Consider the following 27845-nt stretch of genomic DNA (forward strand, 5'->3'; position numbering starts at 1 on the left):
TATGTCTGCTATTTATTCATGATTAGTGATATTTCTCCTATTGAAGACAGGCTGTACTAATTCTCAATCAAGAAATAATAATAATATAATTTTATTGTTTCTAAGTAATTTATCTTTCCTAATCATACTAGACCCAAAATAACTATGATAATTATTTTGATGTATACTCATGATTATAATATTGATGACATATAATGCAAAGTCACACTATACTTTTAATAAAACACCTATTATATGTCAATTTAGTTATATCTCTCTGTTTTCATATGTTGACTATTTACATTTTAGTATAAGAAAACTATGAGGTGCCACTTGCCAAAATCCATCCCTGGGTAAAAGGGTTTAAAGCAAGTGCACAATAGGTGGCTTAAAATACAAGACAGACATAAGAGAGAAAGTATGGGGCCTACTGCTTTTAGCATTAGGGATTGAACAACAACTGTCCTGTCTGATGATCTTTATTGTTCAGTTCAAGTCACATGGGAGGAGGGCTAGACATTGTGGACAGAAAAAGTATCTATCAAATGCTAATCTATAAAAGGTGTTGGGGATTGTATTCGGGTCAATTTTATGCAAGGCAAACACCCTGCCTCTGTACTATCTTTCTAGTTTTCTTATCAACATATTCATATTCAAATTAATATTCAGTATTCAATTGAGCATCCCTAGTTACAATCCAATGAAAATAAACTGCAACACATCTTATATTGATTTCTCATGATTGATTTATTCAATATTCTGGATTCCTAACTGTTCAAAATTTGACTACAACTAGCCCATTTGGAATCCTAGTAGATAAATGCACTCTATGCTTTAGTTTTACAAATTCATTTTACTGTATAATAAATAAAGAAAAAATAAATAAATAAATTTGCATAATAAAATTTTATGATTGCATTAAGAAGTAATGAATGTCATGATTTTCAATATATCACTTTGGTGAGATTACTGTTCTCAGCTATTTTGTTACTGGCTTTATGTGGGCTACCCCAATTGTGCTTAGAACTGACTCCAGTGTTCAGGGATCACTCCTGACAAATCTCAGGGGATAATGATCAATACCAGGGACAGCGCCTACATTCACTGCATGAAAAGCAAACAATTGACCTACTGATCTATCTCTCTGGACCCTGTTCTCAACGAACACATATAGCACTAACATATGAGGGATACCTATATAATAATTTGATATAATTAGTATTTTTATAATTTATTATAAGGAAATAGTTTAGTAGTGTTATCAATGGGAAGCTTTTAAAATAAGAGTTGAAGAAATGTGATCAGCTTCGACATTATTAATGGAATTACAGCCTGTTTGAAATAGTCACTTATTAGTACCTTCTTCATGTGCCAGTTTGTCAATAATATTTCCTGCCTGGTGAACTTTTTTGTTTATAAACTATGGACATTTTAACTCATCTGCTTCACTATGCAATTCTACTTTCTGAAATTCATCTTTAATACATTCTCCAGCTATTTCAGTTTTCCTGTTTTGAACTGGTTGAACTCATTAGAAAATAAAGACAATGTAATTTCAAAGTAAGAAGCTGTCTCAAACCTAATTTTCATTGTTTTTTGGTTCTTGAATAGGTTTTGATTTTTTAATTGCTACTTTTCTATAACTCATGCAGATGAATAAGAATGCTAAAATTAAATGTCATTGTATTTTAAACTTTTAGTTAACTCTTCTAGTCTTATTCTGCTATCAGTATGAAATGGTATATTATTTATATGTATTTCCTAGTAAATTCTAATTGCTTTTTTATAATAATAATTTTTATTTTGACCAAAGTGGATTACATATCTTTCACAGTAATATTTTAGGTACATAGTGACATTGAATCAAGGACATTCCCACCACCAATGTTGTCATCCCTCCACCTTTTTTCCCAGTATGCATCCCATATCCCCCTCCTGGGTTGCTAGTATAAGTGGTCCCCTCTGTGTCTAGCTTGTTGTAGATTGGTTATCTAATGTGTTGTTGTTTGTCTTTGGTATTTAAGTCTGATCATTTTTTTATTTCTACTCAATGTTCATATGACTGTTTGGTTTTGGTACCCTTCATTATTTCCTCTTCATTTGTGAGGAGGAACAAGATATTCAAGTTATGTGGTTCTATTTGAAGGAAAGAAAAAATAAAATAGGGTAAAAATCAAACAAGCAAAAAATGGCAGAATCCTTCTAGAGGCTATAAATATCAATTTGAGAGAAGAAAGGGAAAAAGAAAGAAAACATAACAATACAAAAAAAATCAAACAAATAATTCAAAAATCACCATAGCAATAAAGACAATCACCACACAATAACCAAGGTCCTAAAATAAAAACAAAACAAAGCACAAAAAATGGAAATAACGTCGACAACAACAATAAAAAAATTATTTTGTGTTGCCTTTTTTTTTTTGCATAGGCACAGTAAATATTGAGGAGATTAGAAAGGCAATTCCCTTGGTCCAAGAGATACAGGGTTGCACTGCCCTTAAAGTATACTGTAATGGGAATAACTACAGGCTTCATACATGTTCTTTTACTCTCCCCTAGGACCTTTTGTGGTGTCTGGAAACTGTTCACTCTGTCATGTATGATAAAATCAGACCTCTGTTTCTAGAAATCTTAGTATCTGCACAGGTCAAAGAATGGATCCTAGGATGGAGTCTTTATTTATGGTTCTAGAAGTTCTGTTTCATCACTGTTGTTTTAATCAGTCTTCTGTAGTTGATGGTCTTGGTTTTCGCACTGATCCTAGGATAGAATAGAGACTAGGATAGAATAGAGTCTTTCATTATGTTTCCAGAAGACCTGCTCAGTTGCAGTTGTCTCAATCAGACCTCTGGAATTAGAGACTTTGGTTGTTGTACAGAACTTAGACCTAAGCCTAGACTAAGGTCTTTTTTATTGATCCCAGGATAAGTTCTTCCCAGTCATGGTTGCCACAGTCAGTCTTCTGTAGATAGCAATCTTGGCTTTTGCACAGATCAAAAGATTACATGTCTTCTGATTTCATCTTGTCCTTAGGTGGTGAGGTAAGGCAACCTGCTCTTAGATCAGTTTGTTGCCATTTCCTCATTGTTGGAATGTCATTTCAAAACTGGCTCCGGGTGGTGTCAGAGTAATGTTAAGAATGTCCCAGAGAAAGTTTGTTGTGGAGAACTGTGTCAGTTCTATGTTTGGGATCTAGGGTTTGGGGTTGAATGGTCGCTGTCTATTCCCCTGGAGTCTAAGTATATTATATATTTTGATAAGAAATTACTTATTATAATAATTGTGATAAATTTACTGTTACAAAAATATATTAATTATAATATTTATTTATAATATAGTAAATTATTGTCATTGTTAATTTTTTTATTTTCTATACTATTGAACTTTACATATAAACCTGTCACTGATACCTCTATTTAAACTAATCAAATAGACAAATCTTGTTATATAGGCTTTAAACATAAGGGCCTACATTATGGCTAGTATGATGTTTAAATATTTCTGTTATTCCCTTTTTAATAATTTTATATATGATAAAACATGTTTAAATAACTCAACATTTTATAACTCCAATAATAAGCATTCAAACCTAAGGGTACTAACTAATATGTCATATAATTAATGTTTTTACATGTGTTCAAATGTAACTTTCTATAATTTTGAGATTGTTTTATTTAAGCAAAACTTACTGAACAAGCTTGATTCTCTAGAAATAAAAGAGAAATTACTACTATTCATAGCCAAATATAACCTTAGCAAAATTTTATTTGTACTAAAAAGTTTGTCATATTTATGAAGGGTTCATCAAAACATGAAATTAAAAAGAAAACCTACTTGGTCTATCTTGAAATATTGCCAAAAGCTTTCATAGATTTTTGTGCACTCTAAAATGTTATGTTATTACATTTGAAAAGTTAACCACAATATATTATAAATATATTATTTGTATTTTTCTAATTCTTCTGTGCAATATATCAATCATGATATTTGAAATTATTGCAATGGTTAGAATATGTTTCTTTTAATCTTATTAAACATTTAGATTATATCAAAAGGTCCTAAGTAAGTGGCCTTATCAAAACCATTCACACTTGGAAAGACATCACTATGTTCAAACAGACCTTTATTAATGATTTAAATAATGTCATTGATACATAAAAACACTATACTGTTTTACAGATCCTAAAATTCTGTTAAGACTTATTGCCAATAACAAATCTGTTCTTGGTAGCCTATTTAATCATGGCAAATGTAATTTAAGAAGATGGACTGGGAATCAGATTTACAGAAGAGGATTTTTATTATTTATGCTAATGGGGGAAAATCTAGCCATTTGAAATAAAATACCTGAATGAAGCCATACTGCAGTTAGTGTCTCTTACTGCTTAGTGTATTGATTGGTCAATTGGCCTTAGTTTGGATGTGCTTAGGTCTTTTGATAAGGTCAGAATTTAATAGGGGGAGCTAGCAAGAATAAAATGATTATATGCCTTGAAGCAAACAATTTACAGAGCATCTTCTTTGTTATGGAGAAGAGGTGTGGTTGATCTACTACTTGAAAGTAAAGGATTTAGAGTTGCTAAGAGGAATCTAATACAGCTAATTGATGGTACTGGGTGTTATATCCTTTGACCTGATCTCTAGAGGCCAGATCAAGTGGTATAAACAAAGGACAGTAAGAAAATATATATTCTGCTACTATCTGTAAGGTTTTACTAAATAGACCTCTCATTATTTCCATGCCAATGAGTGTTGATCTTCTTGTCCTTGGCTTCTTCAGGATGACCCTGTGCTACTGAACATGTGTTGAACCCATAAGATTTTTAGCAAGTTTTCCTCTAATAATAAATTTGCAACCTTTGGCCATATGGCTAAAGCAGGAAAAAAAATAAGAAAAACCTCTGTTGCCTAGCAATCTGTCATCTTTATGTAGAAAATAACATTCTGTGACACAGATTGCATGCTCACAAAAGAAAAAAAAAAAACAATGCTACATTATAATGGGTTTGTTTTCCTTAACAGAAACAGAAAAAGTGTCCATGCACTTTGCAGAGAAAATTTGAAATACCCAATTCTTAGTGCCTTCTGTGGACTTGAATTCTTATCATAATTCACTGGGTCATTTAAATTTCTTCATGATTTCACCTTTATGTGTCAAAATTGGTGTCATTCGAGGACACAAATAAAATGCCAGAAGTTGGAAAACATTGTAATCATTCAAGAAAGGCAGGCAATATTAGTACAACATTATTGTGGAAGGTAAGTAGGAAAACCCCAAAAAAATAACAAACCAAAAAAAAAACAAGGACAATGATTGAATATAGCAAAATAACAGGTATTTTGAAGAAATCTGTGGTACTCACAATAAAGAGGACTTGTTAATGTAATTGTAACAGAATAAAAAAGATCATTGAAGAATGTAATAAACAGAACTCAAAGCAGAAATCAAAGTCCCAATAAATTTTTATTCTGTATAATTAAAATTTTCAGAGATGAATGATTGAATCAGATGCGTGAGATATTTCTTAAACACAGTTCTGGGGCTCAAAATGGAGATATTTCCATAAGTTAGGATAACTCATTGACCAGAGTTACATTATGCAGAGGTGGTACCTTCAAGGTGGTAGTGACATATTTCACTCAGTTATTTACACTGCAGGGTTCAGAATGAGGTTACATTATACACTGATTTATGCTCTAGTGATGAGAACACAATAAATACCTACAGATGCATGATAAATTACTTTTATTTTCATGGGAAAGAAATATCAACATTTATCCTTCATTGCACATGATGAGTTTCAATATGCAATAAATGAATGAGATTCAACTGCTACTACCAAATATAGAAGTAAAAGGATTCTTGATTCATTTGTCATAAAAACAAACATGGCTAAAAAGATCACTTTATATCTACTTTGTTAGTAAATAGGAGAAAGTCTCTTTTTGATTGTGCATCTCTATCATATATATACTTATATATTATGAGTGAAGTCCAAAATTATAAAACAAAACTTTGGGGCAATTATTTTAAATATAAATATAATGCATAAATCTAAAATCAAATTTAAAAAGGTTTATATGATAATAGTCTAGAAATGAGAAACAAAGAGATGGCAGAGAAATAACAGATTGGTATTTTAAATCCTCTGTAGAAAATTCTGACAAAATCATGTTATATATGTCTAAAAATCATGTCATATATGTGTAATAAAAATAAATTTCCATTAGCTGACTATTTCCTAAAGAATCTTTTAATAATAGAGTATGAATTTAATAAAGTTACTGATGAACTGACATCATACAAAAATAATTGTTACAGGGAGAGTGCTTACTTTAGACACGCGTGTATCTGGAAATTATACTAATTACTAGTTCTGTGAACTTGGGCAAATTAGCTTATTTATGTGACTATTGAAAACTCTGGTGCATGGCTCAATATATATATATAATATATATAATATATATATTAGTTATTATTTTTATCACCCACATCCTTTGCCATCCCATTAATGTAAAAAGCAAAAAAAATTACATGCACTTAAATAATTTTACCACAATAAGATGATAAAAAAGCAATCTAATTTATAAATTAATTCCAAATGGCAGTCAAATTTTGCATATTTCACTTCTTAAAATTTGAGTCTTTTATCATATATCTAAAAAGTCTAATTTCTAGAGAAAATGTTTTAAATTATTTAATAATGTCCAAAAACAATTAAAAGCTGATTGAAAATATTAAGATTATCTTCATTTGCAAAATTTAGTTTAAAGCTATTTCTAAGTTTTACATAGATATGTCTCGTAAATTGTAATGAGTACACGCTATTGTATGCTAGATCTACAATATATATTGAAATGTTTGAATATGAATATACAATACTCTGTATATCACCACATATAATTGAATTTACTGTATAGATTTAGCCATAGAAAAGTCATAAAACATTGCATTTTTATCTAAAAGTATATGCATACTTTGAAACTTAATCTTATAAAACTTTTAAGGAGTTGCATTTTACTATTGATGCATCCTAGTTATTATTTAAGTGCATTTATATTTTTATATTCTTATGTTCATTATGAACAGCCTAATATCCTTTTATGTTGGAGAAACAGTAATATAAAATGAACAAAAGTAAATAAATTGTTCAATAGTCAATGAAAATATTAATTTTAGGCACATTTTATATGCCAGATACAGAATGGTGAAGAAAATGGGACGTGGATGTTTATATTTTAGGGGTTGTCTTGGCCAAGATAATTCTCTCTCTCACTTACTTAAAAATAAGTAAAAATTTGTTTAGGTCACAAAAATCACTCCTTGGGAAACATTATCATAGTTAACTCAAAGATTCCCCATTTTACATTCTAAATTTCAGCTACCTCTACAAAAATTAGATACATTCAATGCAATTTGAAGGAAAGTAAGAAAGTTACTTTTGATAAAATCTTTATTTGCTAACAAAGAATCCTCTATCTTCCTCTTTTGCTATTGGTGATCTTACTGTGAACATATGGAGCTTAAAATCTATTTTAAACCAAAGAGGAGAGCCAAAATAAATCCATCAAGCCACTTAATACCATCACATACTGAGTTACTGAACTACCCTAGAACCCAGATGCTTATTTACACAGGATGGATAATTATCTAACAAAGTATTACATATTCCATTATATTCACATTATTTTTCTAGTACAGACTAAAATAATTAGCTTAAGTCTTTAGGTTATTTGTTTAAGATTTAGGACAAAATATGTATAGTATATGTTATATAACATAGATAGGTTATATGTATATGTTACAGATCATTCATATATCATAAACATTGTATAAAATACCATATATGTTGTATAACATGTTATATGCATATGTATACAAATACCATATAAAGGCCAGAGAGATAATAGTGAGTAAGGCTATTCTAGGATTAAAGTAATCTCATTAAAAATCAAAGTGATTTGGTAATTTTGTATGGATTTCAAAATATTGATATCTTGGCTTAGTTCTGTTTATCAAGAGTTTCTCTGTGGAGTCTAGATTCAAATTTTAGAAGGTTTTCCAAGTATCTACACATCTAAGTGACTGTAAATATTTCTTTACCACTGGTGTGTAGTTCAGGTGACCTACGTGATGACAAAACTCAAACTAAGGTCTGCTATATATATATATATATATATATATATATATATATATATATATATATATATATATATATATATATATATAAGGCAAGCACTTAACACCTGTGTTATTTCTCCAGAAAACTTGCATTTTATTTCCCCCACTCCATTCTCTATTGAGCTGTTCTCCACATCTCTTCCATGTTCTAGAAAAATCATTAAATCCATAGTAGAAAATATAATCCAAAAGATAAACTCACTTTCTTTCTTTGCCTGCTTCAGTTTACTATGCTTTTATTAACTTGGCAATTGTTAGTTTTATCCAGAAATATATTATTTTAACAATTGTCTATGTTTCTTAGTCATCAACTAGAAGAGGATTGTTACAAAATAAAGGCATTTTATATATTGTAACTTTACAATAAATATTGTAGTGTGAATCTAAATACATAGACATTTGACAAATCAGAGATATGAATTAAAAAGAAAAATTGAGAAGGAATCCCATGGCATACTGAATTAAACCAAAGTTACCCTAATTATGTGATATCACAACATTTTTATTATTATTTCAGCACCTTAATATTTAAAAATGGATTTTTTTATTTCAGATAACAACATAATATATGGAGAAATTACAAAAATTCTACATTTTGGTGTCAGTTCCATTCTATAGATTACTCAATTTGTGAAAAATATGATTCTGTAATTTTATTTAAAGTTATTTTTAAATACTCTGTAAGTAACCCTGACTCTGTGCTCAAAGATCATTTCTGGCAAAAGTTGGTGGACCACATGGATGCAGGAGATGAAACTAGGTCAGTCATGTATAAGGCAAGTAACCTAACTGTTGCACTACTTCTCTGTCTCATGATTTTGTAATTTAAAATTTTGATACCTTTACTACTAATCATTATGATGAAGCACTTTAATATATAGAACAAATAGTAAATAGTAAAGTTTAAAATAAGGGCATTGTTACTATTAATAATGCTTAAAATTTTTAATTTTAAAAATGGAGATTCTACCTATAGTATAAAATTATAACTTTCCCTCTTTCCTGCTGATCCAGCCTAGATACACCAAGAACCATAATCCCTCCAGGACCCACACCCAGTAAGATGTTCTCACCCCACGAATGTGGGGCTGATTCCTGCCATGTGATTGGGCACCCAGAGATTTAAAAAAGATGGCGGCCATGCTCTCTGCCTTTGTCCTGCTGAGCCAGCCTAAAAACAAGGACCATAATCTCTCCAGAACCCACACCCGAGAAGCGCAGCCTCTCTGCTCCGTGGCTGCACTTATCTTTTAACCCCTGAATTCCATTTCTCCACATTGTAAGAAGCAATCTACAGCCTTACCAATGGAGAAATTTTGCAGAACACCCCTTGTTTAAAGAAATCAAGATGGCTGCTCTGATAATCTAAAAAGTAGGAAACAGCTAGTTATCCTCTCAAATAAGAAGTTTAGAGTTAAATTATGGAAGATGGAAGATGTTCAGGGAGCTCAAAAAAAGCATCGATGGACATGACTGAAGCACAATTAAGAATCAAGAAAATTTGACGACTGAAATTAGAATTTTCACACTGAAATAACAGATCTGAAAAACTGAGCTTATGCAACTCTTGCCAGGCATGGGGTATGGGGAGACCCCATGCTGGAGGCCTTCTCCCTAGCCTGGGAAGTGCTGGGAGGCTTGGCAGGCCCCCAGCTATTCCCCTCTTTTTCCCCTGGACTCCAAGCCCTCTTTGGGTACCGGCTCAGATGGCCAGAAGTGGGTTCAGGTGGATTCTTAGGGGTCCTCAGGCTTCCCCATCCCTCGCATGGGGAGTAGGTTGGGCAGACATCTGGCTTCCGATTTCCTCTTTGATTCTGGAGGCCAGCTCTTACCAGATATGGGGTTTGGGGAGGCCCCATGCCGGAGGCCCTCTCCCTAACCTAGAGAGTGCTGGGAGGTTTGGCAGGCCCCCAGCCAGCTCAGAAGGCCAGAAGTGTGTTCAGGTGGACTCTTAAGGGTTCTCAGGCTTCCCACCTTCCTTCGTACTCCAGGGGGGAGGTGCATGGAGAGGAGGGTGGGCAGATATCTGTCTTCCAGTTTCCTCTTTGTTTCTGGAGGCCAGCTTTTGCCAGGTATGGGGTTTGGAGAGGCCCCACGCCGGAGAACTTCTCCCTAGCCTGGGGAGTGCTGGGAGGCTTGGCAGGCCCTCAGCCATCCTTGTCTTTTTTCCCTGACTCCATGCCTCCCTGGGTGCCAGCTCCGATGGCCAGAAGTGGGTTCCAGTAGACCCTTAGGGGTCCTCAGGCTTCCCCTTCCCTCCATACTCCATGAGGAAGATGCATAGGGAGGAAGTTGTGCAGATATCTGACTTCCAATTTCCTCTTTGATTCTGGAGGCCAGCTCTTACCAGGCACGGGGTTTGGGGAGGCCCCATGCCAGAGGCCTTCTCCCTAGCTTGAGAAGTGCTGGGAGGCTTGGCAGATCCCCAGCAGTACCCTGTTTTTTTTTTCCCCTGGACTCCAGGTCCTCCCTGGGTACCAGCTCAGATGGCCAGAAGTGGGTTCAGGTGGATTCTTAGTGGTCCTCAGGTTTCCCTCCTCCTTCTGTACTTCAGGGGGGGAATTGCATGGGGAGAACTCTTTGGGGTTCTCAGGCTTCCCCCCTCCCTCCATACTCCAGGGGGGAGGTGCATGGGGAGGAGGGCAGCCAGATATCTGGCTTCCGGTTTCCTCTTTGAATCTGGATGCCAGGTATGGGGTTTGGGGAGACCCTATGCCTAAGGCCTTCTCCTTGGCCTGGGGAGTGCTGGGAGGCTTGAGAAGCCTCCAGACATACCCCTCTTTTTCCCCTGGACACCAGGCCATCCCTAGGTGCCAGCTCAAATGGCCAGAAGTAGGTTCAGGTAGATCCTTAGGGGTCCTCAGGCTTCCCTCCCTCCCACTGTACTCCAGGGGGGAGGTGCATGGGGAGGAGGGTGGGCAGATATCTGGCTTCTGGTTTCCTCTTTGATTCTGGAGACCAGCTCTTGCCAGGTATGGGGTTTGGGGAGGCCCCAGGCCAGAGTCCCTCTCCCTAGGCTGGGGAGTGCTGGGAGGCTTAGCAGGCCTCCAGCCATCCTTGTCTTTTTCCCTGACTCCAGGCCTACCGTGGGTGCCAGCTCAGATGACCAAAAGTGGGTGCAGGTGGATTCTTAAGGGTCCTCAGGCTTCCCCCCCTCCCTCCGTACTCCAGGGGAGAGGTGCATGGGGAGGAGGTCGGGCAGATATCTGGCTTCCAGTTTCCTCTTTGATTCTAGAGGCCAGTTCTTGCCAGGTATGTGGTTTGGGAAGGCCCCATACCAGAGGCCTTCTCCCTAGCCTGGGGAGTGCTGTGAGGCTTGGCAGGCCCCCAGCCATACCCCTCTTTATCCCTGACTCCAGGCCTTCCCTGGGTGCCATCTCAGATGGCCAGAAGTGGATTCTGGTGGACTCTAAGGGGTCCTCAGGCTTCCCCCCTCCTTCTGTACCCCAGGGGGGGAGGTGCATGGGGAGGAGGGTGGGCAGATTTCTGGCTTCAGGTTTCCTCTTTGATTCTGGAGGCTAGCTCTTGCCAGGTATGGGGTTTGGGGAGGCCCCACGCCGGAGGACTTCTCCCTTACCTGGGGAGTGCTGAGAGGCTTCTCAGGCCCCCAGCCATCTTTGTCTTTTATTCCTGACATCAGGCCTCCCTAGGTGCCAGCTCAGATGACCAGAGGTGGGTTCAGGTGGACCCTTAGGGGTCCTCAGGCTTTCCCCTTCTCTCCAGACTCCACGGGGGAGGTGCATGGAGAGGAGGTTGGGCAGATATCTGGCTTCCGATTTCCTCTTTGATTCTAGAGGCCAGCTCTTACCAGGTATGGGGTTTCGGGAGGCCCCATGCTGGAGGCCTTCTCCCTAGCCTGGGGAGTTCTGGGATGCTTGGCAGCCCCCCATCCATCCTCTCTTTTTCCCCTGAACTCCAGGCCTTCCCTGGGCACCAGTCCAGGTGAGCTCTATAGGGGTCATCAGGCTTTCCCCCCTACCTCTTCCTACAGTAATGGGAATGCACTTTGGGAGGAGTGCAGGTCGTTCTAGCACTGGTTTATGTTTGGACAGTCACTGGAAATTTTTTCTCCTTGGTCTCCTATTGATAGTATTGTATGCATATATTTTATAAATGCATAGTATCCATCTTGTATTGTGACCTTGATACTGCCCTACAAAGCTCATTTCTAATCTTTTACTGCCTCAGTCCCAACCCTTATTTCCGACCATTTTCCCATGTAGGTGCAGCTCATGACATGAAGCTCACCACATAGAGTGATGAATGCAGTTAGAAAAATAACTACACTGAAAACTATCACTGGTGGTGGGAATCTTACACTGGTGAAGGGGGGTTTTCTTTAAATGACTGTTATCATACAACTACAATCATATTTTTAATCACGGTGTTTAAATAAAGATAATTAAAAATATATATAAAAATTATAACTTTACTTATGAGTTGTCTAATATGAGAATTCCAGCTCTATTATTTTGAGAAAAAGGTTTTTTTGGATTTTGGGCCACACCCTGTGACGTTTAGGGGTTACTCCTGGCTACAGGCTCAGAAATCACTCCTGGCTTGGAGGACCATATGGGAGACCAGGGGAACAAATTTCTATCAGTCCCGGAACAGCCATGTGCAAGGCAAGCACCCTACTGCTGTGCCATTGCTCCAGCCCCTGAAAAAAATTTTTAATTAATTATTTATTTGGTGGGTTTATATCCTTCTTAGGATTCTCAAGGCTTACTCCTAGTTCTGTACCTAGGATGCTGGGGATCAAATTAGATTTTGGCTGCACTTTAACTCTTGTCCAAAGATCATTTTTAAAAATTTTTTTTTTAAATTTTGCTCACTTGGGGCCACACTCATCATGGTCCATAATTAAACCAAGTGGCATCTTATATGGGATGCTGGGAATATTAGACCTGTGTTTTCTACATGTACAGCAAGTGAAAGTGACCTATTTAAGCTGCACCATCACTCTGAACCCTACTTTGTTTGTTTTTTTTTTTAATATATATTTTTTATTTAAACACCTTGATTACATACATGATTGTGTTGTTTGGGTTTCAGTCATGTAAAGAATACCATCCATCACCAGTGCAACATTCCCATCACCAATGTCCCAAGTCTCCCTGCTCTTTGTTTGTTTTTTAATGTATTTCATTGCAGAGATCATAGTTTAGGGACTTAGAGAAGGAAGTTTTTTGCAAAAGGTTGGACAGAAGGCTATGAGTAGAACCTGTCAATCTTCTCTTACAGGAAAAAGGAATTATACAGATCTTTTAAAATCATCAGAAGAGATTATTCTAGATACATATACAGATATTAAACTTACCAATAATTTTTGAAAAGATGATCTCTCAAACAGTATTTAGGAAGCCCAGGAGTCCATTGATCAAATGAGGTACAGATTCAATGAAAGAGGGCAGAGAGCATTATGTTGCCTAGACCCTGCAGTGCCCAGGTTACCCTGACACACAATGGTGCTTGGAGGTCTTTGGAGCTACAACCAAAATTTTTTTTTGCTTTTTTGGGCCACACCCGGTGGTGCTCAGGGGTTACTCCTGGCTGTCTGCTTAGAAGTAGCTCCTGGCAGGCACTGGAACCATATGGGACACCGATTTTTGAACCAACCACCTTTGGTCCTGGATCAGCTGCTTGCAAGGCAAACGCCGCTGTGCTATCTCTCCAGGCCAACCAAATATTTTTAAAAGATCATGTAGTGGAAGGAATCAACTATATTGAACAACAACTAAAGCCCTTGTAAAGCACACTTAAAGGGGAATGAGGAATCTAGAGGGTAACTGCAGTAGGGTGTCTGTCTTACATACAGACAATCCATGTTCTCTATTCCTGACACTTCAAGCCTTTATTCCTGACACCCTAAATCTCATCAGTCTTAATCCCTAAACATCAATAGCGGCCTCTGAATGAGATTAAAAATAAAATAAGAGAAAACAGGGAAAATGTGGAGATAGGGATAAGAACAAGAAAAATGGAAAACACAGTGAAGACAAAGAGGTAGGAGAAATACAAAAAGGATTCTTTCTTGAAGTTTAAAAGCAAACATTGGTGGGTCTGTCTATTAATATGGCATTGTCTCCTTAACACTCCTTAACTCTGGCTTCTACAACTTTATGAAAATTCTGTCTAAAATGAGAATAGCCACAATATAGTTTTAGAGAAAAACCTGCAAGATTAAAACAGTTGCTATCTTGAGTCAAAACAAAACTGACTTTGAGCTAGATAGTAAAGAGGTTAGTCATTTGAGTTAAGACAAGTGACATCTAACTTCAGGTAGAATGAAATGTAGATAGGAAAGTCATACAATGTATGTGTTAGTCAAGATTTTTTGTAGAAAAAGAACTCACAGAATGCATTAAACAGAAATTTATATTAAGGAATTGTCTCAAACATTTATGAAGTCTGACAAATGCAAAGGCTGTAGAATGGGCTGGCAGGAAGAAGAAATACAGAGGTGAAAACATTCCAATTCATATCCGAGACAAAATTCTTTTTTACTTTAGTGGATCAGATTTTTGTTGCTGGGAAGACTTTAATTGGAGGAAAAGAATATTTTAAAGGACAATCTATATATTTCCTAAATAGAAGAAAAATAAAAAATATATCTAGAATTAGATAGAGATTATCTGGTTAGGTATTTGTCTTGCACACAGTCAACCCTGCTTCAATCAATACACAAAATCAAGTATGGTCCCCTGATCACCACTAGATATGTTTCCTGAGTACAGAGCCATGAACAAGTTTTGAGCATAACCTTACTAAAAAACAACAAAAAATAATACATTAAAAATAAATGAATAGTTATGGCCAGAGAAACAATAGAGCAAAAAGGATCTCATCTTGCATGTAACTGTAACCAGCCCAGGTTCAATTTCTGGGCATTATGTATGTTACCATCAGCATCAATAGGAACCCTAAGTACTGCTGAATACAGCCAAAATCAAAAAGAAGCAATTAAAATTATCAAAGAGGCCATAGGTATGTGCTTTATATGTGAAAAGCATGGGTTAGATTACTGTCATGTGCCCCTTCGGTACCACCAGTGTGTTCCTGAGCACAGAGCTAAGAATAGCTGCTGAAAATTAGCACAATGTTTTCCCTTCCATCAAAATAAAAATTATTAAAAAAGAAATTTAGTGTAAAATGAAACATCTAAAATTAAAAAAGGAATTCCAAAACAAAGAAAATATATATGGTAAAAGCACATACATATATATAATAAAAATCACATGTATATATATATATATATATATATATATACACACACATATACACACATAGTAAAAATACATCTCAATGTCCGAAATTCTAGGAACCTGAGCCAGTAAAAAGTCAATCACATTCTCTTCATAGCACAAACATGGACTTGGAATTGTTTGACATGTAACTACTGTTCTAGAACATATTTAAACTACTCTTCTGAGTTTGAATTTTAGTATCAAAACTTTTAATAGCTCTATATTAATATCCTCTGTGAAATTTTCCTAGCAGGTCAAATTACATATATGTATTTAAATAAGTCTTAATTCAGAGGCTCCACTTCATAACTAACCAGGTGTGTAACCTTTGATAAGTCAGGTAAAAAAAATTACTTGAAATGTAGTAATGTCGTCCAGCATTAAGATAAGAGTAATACTACCTGACTGCATTAAAATGATTTAGCTTATAAGTGACAGAAAGAATCTGGTTTATGGAGGATAGCAAAGTTTTAGGAGAGGTGATGGACAATTCCATGCTTCAGGTTTGAAGGAATATATTGATCTAGTGAGCTTCAATTGCTTCTGGAAAGCATTTCAACAGAAAAAGACCAAAGTAATTGCATAGAAAACATATATTAAAATGCTTGAACCATCTTTATTGTAGGAGTACAGGATATTTTTTCCTCAAGAAGATGCAACTGCTATCAACTGTGTCTTGTTTCAAATGTTGCCTAAAATAATGTTGTTGTAATCCAATTGGACTCTTTCCTTTGTCACTAATTCTTATATTCTTTACTGCATGACTTCAACATAAAATAAATTGATTAATTTTAAATAGCATTCAGTGAATCTTAAAGTATAATTTTAACATAATTCTATGATTTAGAAGGATGAAGATGATGGGGAAAGAATAAAATATGCAAAGGAGAAAAATGAGATCAGTTTTTAAGGGAAAAAAAGCCTGAAAAGACAAATGTTTTGAATTCTCCTGGGTAAAACTGATGCCACATACAATGCCCCTGCTACAAATCACATTACTAATATATTGTAGTCTAGCCATCAAGATCTCTAAAAATTTCATTGGTATCATAAAGTATCTGGTATGTCCCATATCTTCAAATAAACAAAGACACTATTGATAAACAGGATATACCAAAAAAAGTGATTATATTCTAGGAGTGGGACAAAGAATAAAATTTTCTTTGTTGAATGCACTTGGGACAAGTCAAACATTTGAGTAAATTGTGGAATTAATCATTTAGTGTACAACAGAGAACTCAAAATTGTATAAACTAGAATTCTTGGAGTCTAATTGAGTCGCACGATAATTAAAAGTATGTTTAAAAGCTAAAATTTTATCACTGGTACTCCATTTCTTTCTCCTTTTCTGGAAAACAAGCATATCTGTAAATTGCAAAGTTTTGTTGATACAAACAATGGCAAACTTGACCTTGGTTTCTCTACTAATTGCCATGCAATATTTTGAGGCTCATTAGCATTATCTTACCTTTCCAGACCATCTGGTATTTGATAGAACTAAACACAAGAGTACAAACAAAACGATCTTTTATATTTCTAGGTCAGTCTGTGATTATATTAGTCTATCCTATTCTTGGATTTTTACACATGCACTAAAAGCTGGCATTCAGTAAAATACATTCTCTTAAACAAATGAGAAATAAAAAATTTACAGACTGGAACCAGGAGATGCAAGATGAAATTTTATTCTGGTATATTTTTTTAACTCTAATTCAACATCATTGCTATAACTTTTCAATTAATTTCTTTGACTCAACAAATAACAAACATAACTAATTTGTCCAAAGAAAGCATTTTTGTATAATTTAATTCTTTTAAAATTAGGTGCAATATAGTATTTCTCCAATTTTATATATAAGGATATAAAATATGAATCAAAATATAGTGAATTGTTATTTATATAATTTTAAATTATAAAATCATGTTTCTCATATGAAAAATAAGCTTGCTGTGAAAATTGTTTGCAGGATAATGTTACTTTGAAGAATGCTTGGTCTATTCATCATTCTTCACTATCCTAAAAATTTTAATATAATTTTTATTTTGATCATAGTGGCTTACATATTGTTGACAATAATATTTTAGGTACATGTTAACTTAATTTTAGGGGGATTTTTATCACCGAATGTTCTCCCTACACCTCCATTCCCATCCTACCTCCCATATCTTCCTCACTCATCCCTGGGGCTGCAATAATGCATGGTCTCCTCCGGGCCTAACTTGCTACTTAGTGGTCTTACACCTGTTTGGTCTTGGTAGCTCCCTTATTTCCTCCTGTAACTGGGAGGTGGGACTAGATAGATAAAGTTATGTGATTTTGTTTGAAGAAGAGAAAAGTAATAACCTGGGGTAAAAATCAAATACGCCAAAAATGGGCAGAGTTCTTCTAGAGGCTCTCATCATCGGTTTGAGAGACGAAGGGGAAAAAGGTGAATCACCCCAACAGTACAAAAAGAAGTGTCAAATAAAATATCCAGTGAGCACTTCGACAATAAAGGTAATCACCACATAAAAGCCATGATCTTGAAATAAAAACATGGCAGAGCACATAAAGAAAGAAAAGAAAGGATGAAAATAAATATATAAATATAAATGGAGACAACTTCAATAACCACATCAAAACAATGAAAACGACAAAAACTAGATAGATAAATAAAAAAGGAGAAAAATTGTTTTGTGCTTTTTTTTCCCTCCTGCACAGGCACAGTAAATATTGGGGTCATTCGAAAAGGAATTCCCTTGGCCTAAGAGCTACAGGGTTTCTCTACCCTTGGAGTATATTGTCATGGGATTAACTATAGACTCCATACAGGTTCATTTACTCTCCCCTTGGTGCTTTCGTGCTTTTTGGAAGACCTCTGCTCCATCCTGGGTGATAAAGTCAGACCTCTGTATCTAAAGGTCTCGGTATCTACACAAGTCAAGGGGTGGAACTTATGATGAAGTCTTTCTTTGTGATTCTAAAGTTCTGCTCCCTCAGTGTCATTTTAATCCATCTTCTGTGGTTGGTTGTCTTGGTCTTTGCGTTGATCCTAGGTTGTTTCCAGAAGACCCATACCATTGTAATTTTCTTAGACAGACCTTTGGAACTGGAGATCATGGTTGTTGTGCAGGCCATAGCTCACACTCTAGACTAGGGGTTTTTTTATTGGTCCCAGGATACATACAGTCTGGTCATGATTCTATCAGCCACTCATCTGTAGATCGTAATCTTGGCTTTTGGACAGACAAAAGGGTGACAAGTTTTCTGATTTTGTCTTATTGTTAGCTGGAGGGGCAGGATAACCTGCTCTTAGGTCAAGTTGTTCGCATTTTCCTCGTTGTCAGGATATTATTTAATTTCAACATCACAGATCTTATTCTCCAAAAAAATGGGAGTACCAATTTATACTAGTTACAATATTTTAGTATTCCTACTAACAGTCTTTTCCTTTATGATATATTGCCTAACTTACAATTTTGTGAAACAATGCATTGTTTACATGAAGAGAAAGTTTGTTTAAGATCTGGATTACTCATTCTAATCAGGGGTCATTTATGACAAACACTTATAATGTGAGATGCATATTGGTCTGTCCTGATATATTTGCCTCAAAATTTCTTGTTCTACTTTTCAAAATAGTTTGCATTTAAAACACCTGACAACTATCCAAGGTATTTTCTAAGAGTCAAAAGTTAATGCTCAAAATTTCTTATACCACCATACCTCAGATTACTTCCAATATGTTCAAGTTAGTTAATAATTATAATGCTTACAGTTATGTCCACAGTAGTATTTACTCATAATTATCTTTAGAACCATATGAAAATAGGAGTATAATCTGCCAGCAGTCTATATCCAACTATCTATCAATGGATCTAATTATTTAGTACCATTTTAGATGCAATAGTGATATTATAATATAATCTGAAGGAGAGTCATTATTCTGAAGGGAAATACAAGAAATGGTTTATCAAACCACATAATCTACTTGTTTCTTCTCAAAATGTATGAATGTAAGTCAGCCTGCCATAATTATATTTATTACAACTGTAAATTTAACAACTCTAAATTTAATTAAAAGACACCCACTGATTTTTAAATTCATGTTTCTCTAACCGAGTTTTTAGAATAAAATATATAATTTGTAAGTGAATATGCATGGACTTTAGCTTTGATATCAAACTTTAGATTGGGTCTATGTGTCTTTGTCTGTTCTTGCTATTTGAGTTCTAATCATAATGAGTTTGGTGAATAAAGTATAGCACTAATACTGCAATGATTGTATCAGAGTAGTATTAAAAATAGATTGGTAGAAGCCAAAGTGATAGCACAGCAGTAGGGCATTTGCCTTGCATGTGGCTGACCCAGGATGGACATGGGCTTGATCCCTAGAGTCCCATATGGTTCTCCTACTCAGTAGCAATTTCTGAATGCATAGTCAAGAATAACCCCTGACTGTCAAAGGGTGTGGTCCAAAAACCAAAAATAAAATAAAATAAAAGATTAATAGACTCCACCGGGGTCTCTAATAACTCTGAACTAATTATTTGTAATAGAATGATCTATTTTACTTGAGAAACTTTATAAGTATAAATATATATATAATCAAGAAAGAAAAGAGAATAGGTTAGTAAAAATCACTAGTCATTTGCACAACAGAGTTACACACCTGTGAGTGAAGACTTCTTCTAAAACAAGATCCATGTAACACTGACACATGAAAATATCAGGATGACCCTTGTGATGACATTTTAAATGAAAGAATCCTCCAATGAAGATTTGCTCAAATTTCACAGTTACCAAAAAAATGAGGTACAATCAGTACATATTGAATAAAAATATTTTCAGAGGTAGAGAACCAGAGATAGTTGTAGGTTATCTAATGCAAGATTTATAAATCAAGAATTGATACCAGTTGCTATATTTACTTTTTGGGGGGGTCACACCTGGCAATTCTCAGGGGCTACTCCTGGCTCTACATTCAGAAATCACTCCTGGTAGGCTTGGGGGATCATACGAGATGCTGGGATTCGAACCACAGTACTGCTGCATGCAAGGCAAACAGTTTACCTCCATGCTATCTCTCCAGTCCCTATTTACTTTATTAATTAAGATTTTCTTATCCAATTTTCTAATTCCATAAATGAGAAATTATATTAGGCTGGGTTGAACATCACTGATATAGAAGATCAGAGACTAGATTGAAAGACTATGATTATTAGATAATATAGGTATGTACCGTATATATTCGAGTATAACGCACACCCATGTACAATGCACACCCCTAATTTTTTATTAAAATCGGTATAAATTTTGTTTCACACCAAGCATTGTAATTGACAAAAAAAAGATGTTGAACACGTGCGACCATAATAAAAATAATTTATTGACAACATAAACTGGTATAAACACAATATCAAAATAAAATTACGGGTAACAATATTTATTTAAAATGCTTCAAAGTCAGATTCATCATCAGATACACTAAAGAGTTGTTCCCATTCTTCTCTAGTTAATTTTTCATCAGTATCTCAGTTGGCAGAAACATCTGTTTCTCCAGTTTCTTGGCTTTTTTCTGAGTCTGAATTCCACAGCAGGTCCTCTTCTGTGCCAATTTCTGATGCCTATCTTAAAAAAACTCTTGATTATCATTTTTTTTGGTATGTCTTCCCATGATGTTTGAACCCAGGATGTCACGAAAGATAGACCAGGTTTCTTGTGGTGCCTGGCTGCAGCCTGAAAAAGTGCGAACTCACAATTCACTTGCGCCCTCTTTGGACTCACCGCCACTGCCACCCCACTCAGCCCTCGTTTATAATGCACACCCAAACTCTGATTTTGTTTTTTGGTAAAAAACTCACAAAAAAACTCACAAAGAGAGAGAGAAATCTGATAACCCGTATTAGAAATGAAAAGGGGGAGATCACGACAGATATTGCAGAGATCCAAAGGGTAATCAGAGACTACTTTGAGAAACTTTATGCTACTAAACATGAGAACATAGAAGAAATGGAAAAATTCTTGGACACATAACTTTCCACATTTAAGTAAGGAGGATGTAGCATATCTAAACACCCCCATCACTACTGAGGAAATTGAAACTGTAATCAAACATTTGCCCAAAAAGAAAAGCCCAGGCCCAAATGGATTTCCTAATGAATTTTTTCAAATCTTTCAAGAGGAGCTACTACCAATCCTAGTCAGGCTCTTCCATGAAATTGAAATAACAGGAACACTTCCAAACAGCTTTTATGAAGCCAAAATCACCTTGATACCAAAACCAGACAGAGATGCTGCCAAAGAAGAAATATACAGACCAATATTCCTGATGCATGCTGATGCAAAGATTTTCAACAAAATCCTGGCAAATAGGATCCAATGCATCATGAAGAAGATCCTACACTATGACCAAGTCGGTTTCATCCCAGGAATGCAAGGATGGTTTAACATCCGTAAATCTATCAACATCATACACAACATCAACAAGAAGAAAAATAAAAATCAGATGATCATATCAATAGACGCAGAGAAAGCATTTGATAAGGTCCAACACCCATTCTTGATCAAAACTCTCAGCAAGATGGGAATCGAAGGAACCTTTCTCAATCTAGTTGAAGTCATCTACCACAAGCCAATGGCAAATATTATACTCAATGAAGAAAAACTAAAAGCCTTCCCTCTAAATTCTGGTACAAGACAAGGGTGTCTGCTCTCATCACTCCTCTTCAACATATTACTGGAAGTTCTTGCTATAGCAATCAGGAAAGAAAAAGATATCAAGAGAATACAGATAGAAAAGGAAGAAGTCAAGCTCTCATTGTTTGCAGACAACATGATACTCTACTTAGAAAACCCCAAAGACTCTACCAAAAAGCTTCTAGAAACAATAGACTCATATAGCAAGGTGGCAGGCTACAAAATTAACACATAGAAATCAATGGTCTTTTTATACACCAATTATGATAAGGAAGAGAAGGAAGTCAAGAAGGCAATCCCATTCACAATATTGCCACACAAACTCAAATACCTTGGAGTCAATTTGACCAAAGACGTGAAGGACCTGTACAAAGAAAACTATAAAGCCCTGCTCCAAGAAATAAGAGAGGATACACGGAAATGGAAAAACATACACTGTTCATGGATTGGCAGGATTAACATCATTAATACTCCCCAAAGCATTATACATATTTAATGTGATCCCCTAAAAATACCCATGACATTCTTCAAAGAAGTGGTTCAAACACTTATGAAGTTCATCTGGAACAATAAACACCCTCAAATAGCTAAAGCACTCCTAGGGAAAAGGAAAATGGGAGGCATTAATTTCCCCAACTTTAAACTGTACTTCAAAGCAACAGTTATCAAAACAACATGGTATTGGTATAAAGACAGACCCTCTGATTAGTGGAATAGGCTTGAGTTCTCAGACTTTGTCCCCCAGACATACAATTACCTAATTTTTGACAAAGGAGCAAGAAATCCTAAATGGAGCAAAGAAAGCCTCTTCAACAAGTGGTGCTGGCAGAACTGGTTAGCCACTTGCAAAAAAGCGAACATAGACCCCCAGTTAACATTATGTACAAAGGTAAAATCCAAATGGATTAAAGACCTTGATATCAGGCCTGATACCATAAGGTATATAGAACACTACGTCAGTAAAACACTCCATGACATTGAGACTAAAGGCATCTTTAAGGAGGAAACTGCACTTTCCAAACAAGTGAGAGCAGAGATCAACAGATGGTAACACATTAAACTGAGAAGCTTCTGCACCTCGAAAGAAATAGTGCCCAGGATACAAGAGTCACCCACTGAGTGCGAGAAACTATTCACCCAACACCCATCAGATAAGGGGCTAATCTCCAAAATATACAGGGCACTGACAGAACTTTACAAGAAAAAACATCTAATCCCATCAAAAACTGGGGAGAAGAAATGAACAGACACTTTGATAAAAAAGAAATACAATTGGCCAAGAGGTCCATGAAAAAATGCTCCTCGTCACTAATCATCAGGGAGATGCAAATCAAAACAACAATGAGATACCACCTCACACCACAGAGATTGACGCACATCACAAAGAATGAGAACAATCAGTGCTGGCGGGGATGTGGAGAGAAAGGAACTCTTATCTACTGCTGGTGGGAATGCCATCTAGTCCAACCTCTATGGAAAGCGATATGTAGATTCCTCCAAAATCTGGAAATTGAGCTTCCATTCGACCCAGCTATTCTACTCCTAGGGATATACCCTAAGAACACAAGAATACAATACAAAAACCCCTTCCTCAGGCCTATATTTGTTGCAGCATTTTTCACAATAACCAGGCTCTAGAAACAACCAAGATGCCCTTCAACAGACGAATGGCTAAAGAAAATGTGGTACATATACACAATGGAATATGATGCAGCTGTCAGGAGAGATGTAGTCATGAAATTTTCCTATACATGGATGTACATGGAATCTATCATGCTGAGTGAAATAAGTCAGAGGGAGAGAGAGATGCAGAATAGTTTCATTCATCTGTGGGTTTTAAGAAAAATAAAAGTCATTTTTGTTACAATCCTCAGAGACAATGAGAGGAGGGCTGGAACTTCCAGCTCACTTCATGAAGCTCACCACAAAGAGTGGTGAGTGCAGTTATAGAAATAATTACACAGAGAACTACCATAATCATGTGAATGAATGAGGGATCTGGCAAGCCTGTCTGGATTACAGATGGGGGTGGGTGGGATGGAGGGAGATTTGGGACATTGGTGGTGGGAATGTTGCACTGGTGATGGGGGTGTTCTTTACATGACCAAAACCTAATCACAATCATATATGTAATCAAGATGTTTAAATAAAGAAAAAAATATTCTGTGTGTTACACTCGAATAAATACGGCAATATTTTGTATTATATAATAAATATATATATATATATGTTACATTAGTCTCAGAAACTAGCTTTATCTCACACTATAATCTTCATCTTACTAGCAGTTTATACTACTTTCTTAATTATAAGGAAACGAAATTCATGTGTACTTAAATTTCTTTTCAGTTAAGAGAGCATGTAACAATTTTTTAATTAGATACATGTAAATGCTCATGCCGTAGTGTTGCCTTCAAGAAAATAATCCAAAAGCTCACAAAGAGCATTTTTTTTTTCAGTTTTCAAATATTTTGATATAAAGGTCAAGATGCTGAAGACATTTGATGGGAAGATAATAAGAAAAGTGACCAACTGAACATGAAGAAACCTGTTCTGATAAATCTGAAACAGGACAGTGGGACTCCATGGATGTTGCTTATACTAATTGTGCAATTATTGTGTAGGTTAACGTTATTTTAACAGTTTTTCTGCATGAATAATATGACCCTACAAGACCAACTATTAAAAATAATACACACATATACAGAAAATATAATATATATACTGCAAGTGTGCCTATTGTGTGCTTGTGTGTGAATAAGAAATGTATGAAAATAAGGACAATACAATTAAGTTTATAGATGACTGAAATATTATAGACTAAAAATAAATCATTTACATTTGAAAACAGAAGCAAGGAAATTTTAGTAGTAATAAAATTACATAATATATAGTTCTGAAGGTATTATCTCTTTAAAAGTGGGTAAAATTAATTTATTAAAAATAAAGAATCCATGGGGCCAGAGTGATAGTGCAGTGATAGGGCATTTGCCTTGCATGCAACTGACCAGGATGGACCTCAGTTCAATCCCTGGCATCCCATATGCCCACCCCTCCAAGCCAGGAGCGATTCTGAGCACATAGCCAGGAGTAACCCCTAAATGTGGCCCAAAAACTAAAATAAATAAATAAATAAAATAAAATAAAATAAAAATAAATATCCCAAAAATGATAATGGAAACAAAAGACAAACAAGCAAAAAAAAAAAATCACAGCAGCAAATGAAGGACAGCAGTAGAGCAATCTGAGATGCTTATAGTAAATCATCAAGTGACCGGAGCATGAAGTTCCCCAAACACCTAAGCCCATCAATGATACTAGAGAAGAAGCAAAGGCAGATCACTAGGTTCAATATCAAGTACTGAGTGAGGTTGCCAAAAAATTGACGGTGAAGCTACCCTAGAAAACAGAGGTTGAGCTGGAAGCAGCAACTGTGACTGGGGTGTTCCAAGAGATAGTTGGTATTGCTCTGAAAGTACAGAAGCAGGGCTGTACATTGTGGAAAACAGGAGCAGAGTTGGGAATTGTTGAATGTGGCACTGACCAGCAGTGGGCCCTGCAGCATGGTTGGATTCATATTGGGACAATAGCAGAAATGGGAGGGAACAGAAGTCAATCTTCAATATTAACACACTAATTAAGCCGTACCAGTAGTGGCTAGACTAGACTGCTAATATTGGAGTGTGGTCAAAATACTGAGATGTTTGTTGATAGACTGTCTGAGAATGCTGCTTTACTCACTCCTAAGACCTGACTCAGAGCAGTGAGACACTGAGCTATCCAAGGAACATAGATATTAGCATTGAGGGAGCAGGCTAAGGCTAAGCTGGACAAGAAGGCTCTTTGGCAGCATTGTTGAAAGACAGCCAACCAGGACAATGAGGCAGTAGTGAAGTTGCTCACTGTTAAGGAACCCCACTAACGCACTGAAAACCACCACACATGGTATAGGTAGCAATGTAAGACATACCAGAACCTCACCACATTCAATGAATAAATATGGTAGTCCAATAACTCAAACAATGTCTAACACCTATATAACCTCTCTGATAAGGACTTTAGAGAGGAAATGTGGAGGATGTTTAAAGAACTCAGAGAAACTGAATGAATATCAAACAAGACTCAAGAGAATATGAGGGTTGAAATGAGAAAACTTCAAACTGAAATAGGTCTGACAAACCTTTTAGGCAAAATGAAAAACAGAAAGTCCCACGTACATAACTTAATGGCACAGCCCCCAAATTGGAAAATGTTTAGCAAAAGGAACCAAAGGTAGGCAAATGGTAGGAAATAATAAAAAATAATGTAATAATTAATTAACTGGACACCCAGAAAAAGTAAGATCAATGAAGTTTTTTAAGTAAACAAAATCAATAAACCATTAGCAAGACTCACAAAAAAGGAAGATAGAAAATAAACAGAATCAGATATGAAAAGAGGATGTTACTACAGATACTACAGAAAAACAATAGTAAGTACTTATTACTTTCAGAATATTTATGCCACAAAATAAGAAAACTTGGGAAAATGTGTTAATGTTGGACTTCTACATCCTCCCAAGGCTAACCCAGTATGAACTGGAATACTGGAATAGACCTACCATGGTTGAAGAAATTAAAATGGTAATCAAAATTATTTGCCAAAAGCAAAATACCAGGCCTAGATAGATTTACTAGAGATCTTTCAAAGCTTTAAGGATAACCTATTTCTAGTCCTTTTCAGGCTCTTCCAGGAAGTTAAAGAAATGACACATGCTCAAATAGTTTCTATGAAGCTAACATCATTTTTATATCAAGAGTGGAGAGGGACACCACATAAAAAGGAATTTAGGTAGACATCTTTGATGGATAGAGATGCAACAAAATACTAGCAAATAGAATACAACAACTCATCAAAAAGTTTACACACCATGGCCATGTAGGATTCCTAGGATGCCAAGATGGTTTAACATATGCAAGCCAATCAATATAATACACCACACAATTAAAATAAAAAACAAAAGGCATATGATCATATTAATATATTCATAGAAAGCATTTGACAAGTTCCAGCACCTATTCATGATTAAAATTCTTAACAAGATGGAAATTGAAAGAACTTTCCTCAATATAGTCAAAGCCATTTATAAAAAAGCCACTGACAACTATTGTACTCAATGGTGAAAAAACTATAAGCCTTTCATCTAAATTATGGCATAAGAAAAAATTGATCCCTCTTACCACTCCATTGAACATATTAATAAAAGTACTTGTTAGACCAAATAAACAAGAAAAAGATATCAAGGGCATCTAGCTAGGAAAGAAAGAAGTCAAGCTCTTGCTCTTTGCAGATAACATGATACTACATCTAAAAAAACCTCAAGACTCTACAATAAAGATTCTTCAAACAATAGACTTGTATAGTTAAGTGGTAGTCAACAAAATTAATATGCAAATATCCCTGGCATTTCTCTGCACAAATAATTAAAGAGAAGAGATATTAAAATAACGATCCAATTCATAATTGTGCCTCAAAAACCCAAGTACTTTGGTACTTGATAGTGTGCAAAAGCCAAGATCGCTAAATTCAGAAGACTGACTCTGACAACCATGCCTGGGCACAACCTATCGCAGGACCAATAAAAAAGACCCTAGTCTAGGCTTTGGCCTACGACCTGTAAGACAACCAAGTTCTCTAATTTCAGAAGTCTGACTGAGACAACTGCAACTGAGCAGAACTTCTAGAAATATAATGAAAGACTCTATCCTAGGCTTTGC

At 35.7% G+C, this 27845-nt stretch overlaps 1 pseudogene; it reads right to left on the minus strand.

Annotated features, from left to right (window-relative positions):
- LOC126004318 (inhibitor of nuclear factor kappa-B kinase subunit alpha-like) overlaps positions 1–11800 on the minus strand; it is a 61288-nt pseudogene extending 49488 nt beyond the window's left edge.
- Positions 11801–27845: the final 16045 nt, after the last annotated feature.

The sequence above is a fragment of the Suncus etruscus genome, chromosome 3, assembly GCF_024139225.1.
Source record: "Suncus etruscus isolate mSunEtr1 chromosome 3, mSunEtr1.pri.cur, whole genome shotgun sequence".
In the NCBI taxonomy this organism is placed as follows: domain Eukaryota; kingdom Metazoa; phylum Chordata; class Mammalia; order Eulipotyphla; family Soricidae; genus Suncus; species Suncus etruscus.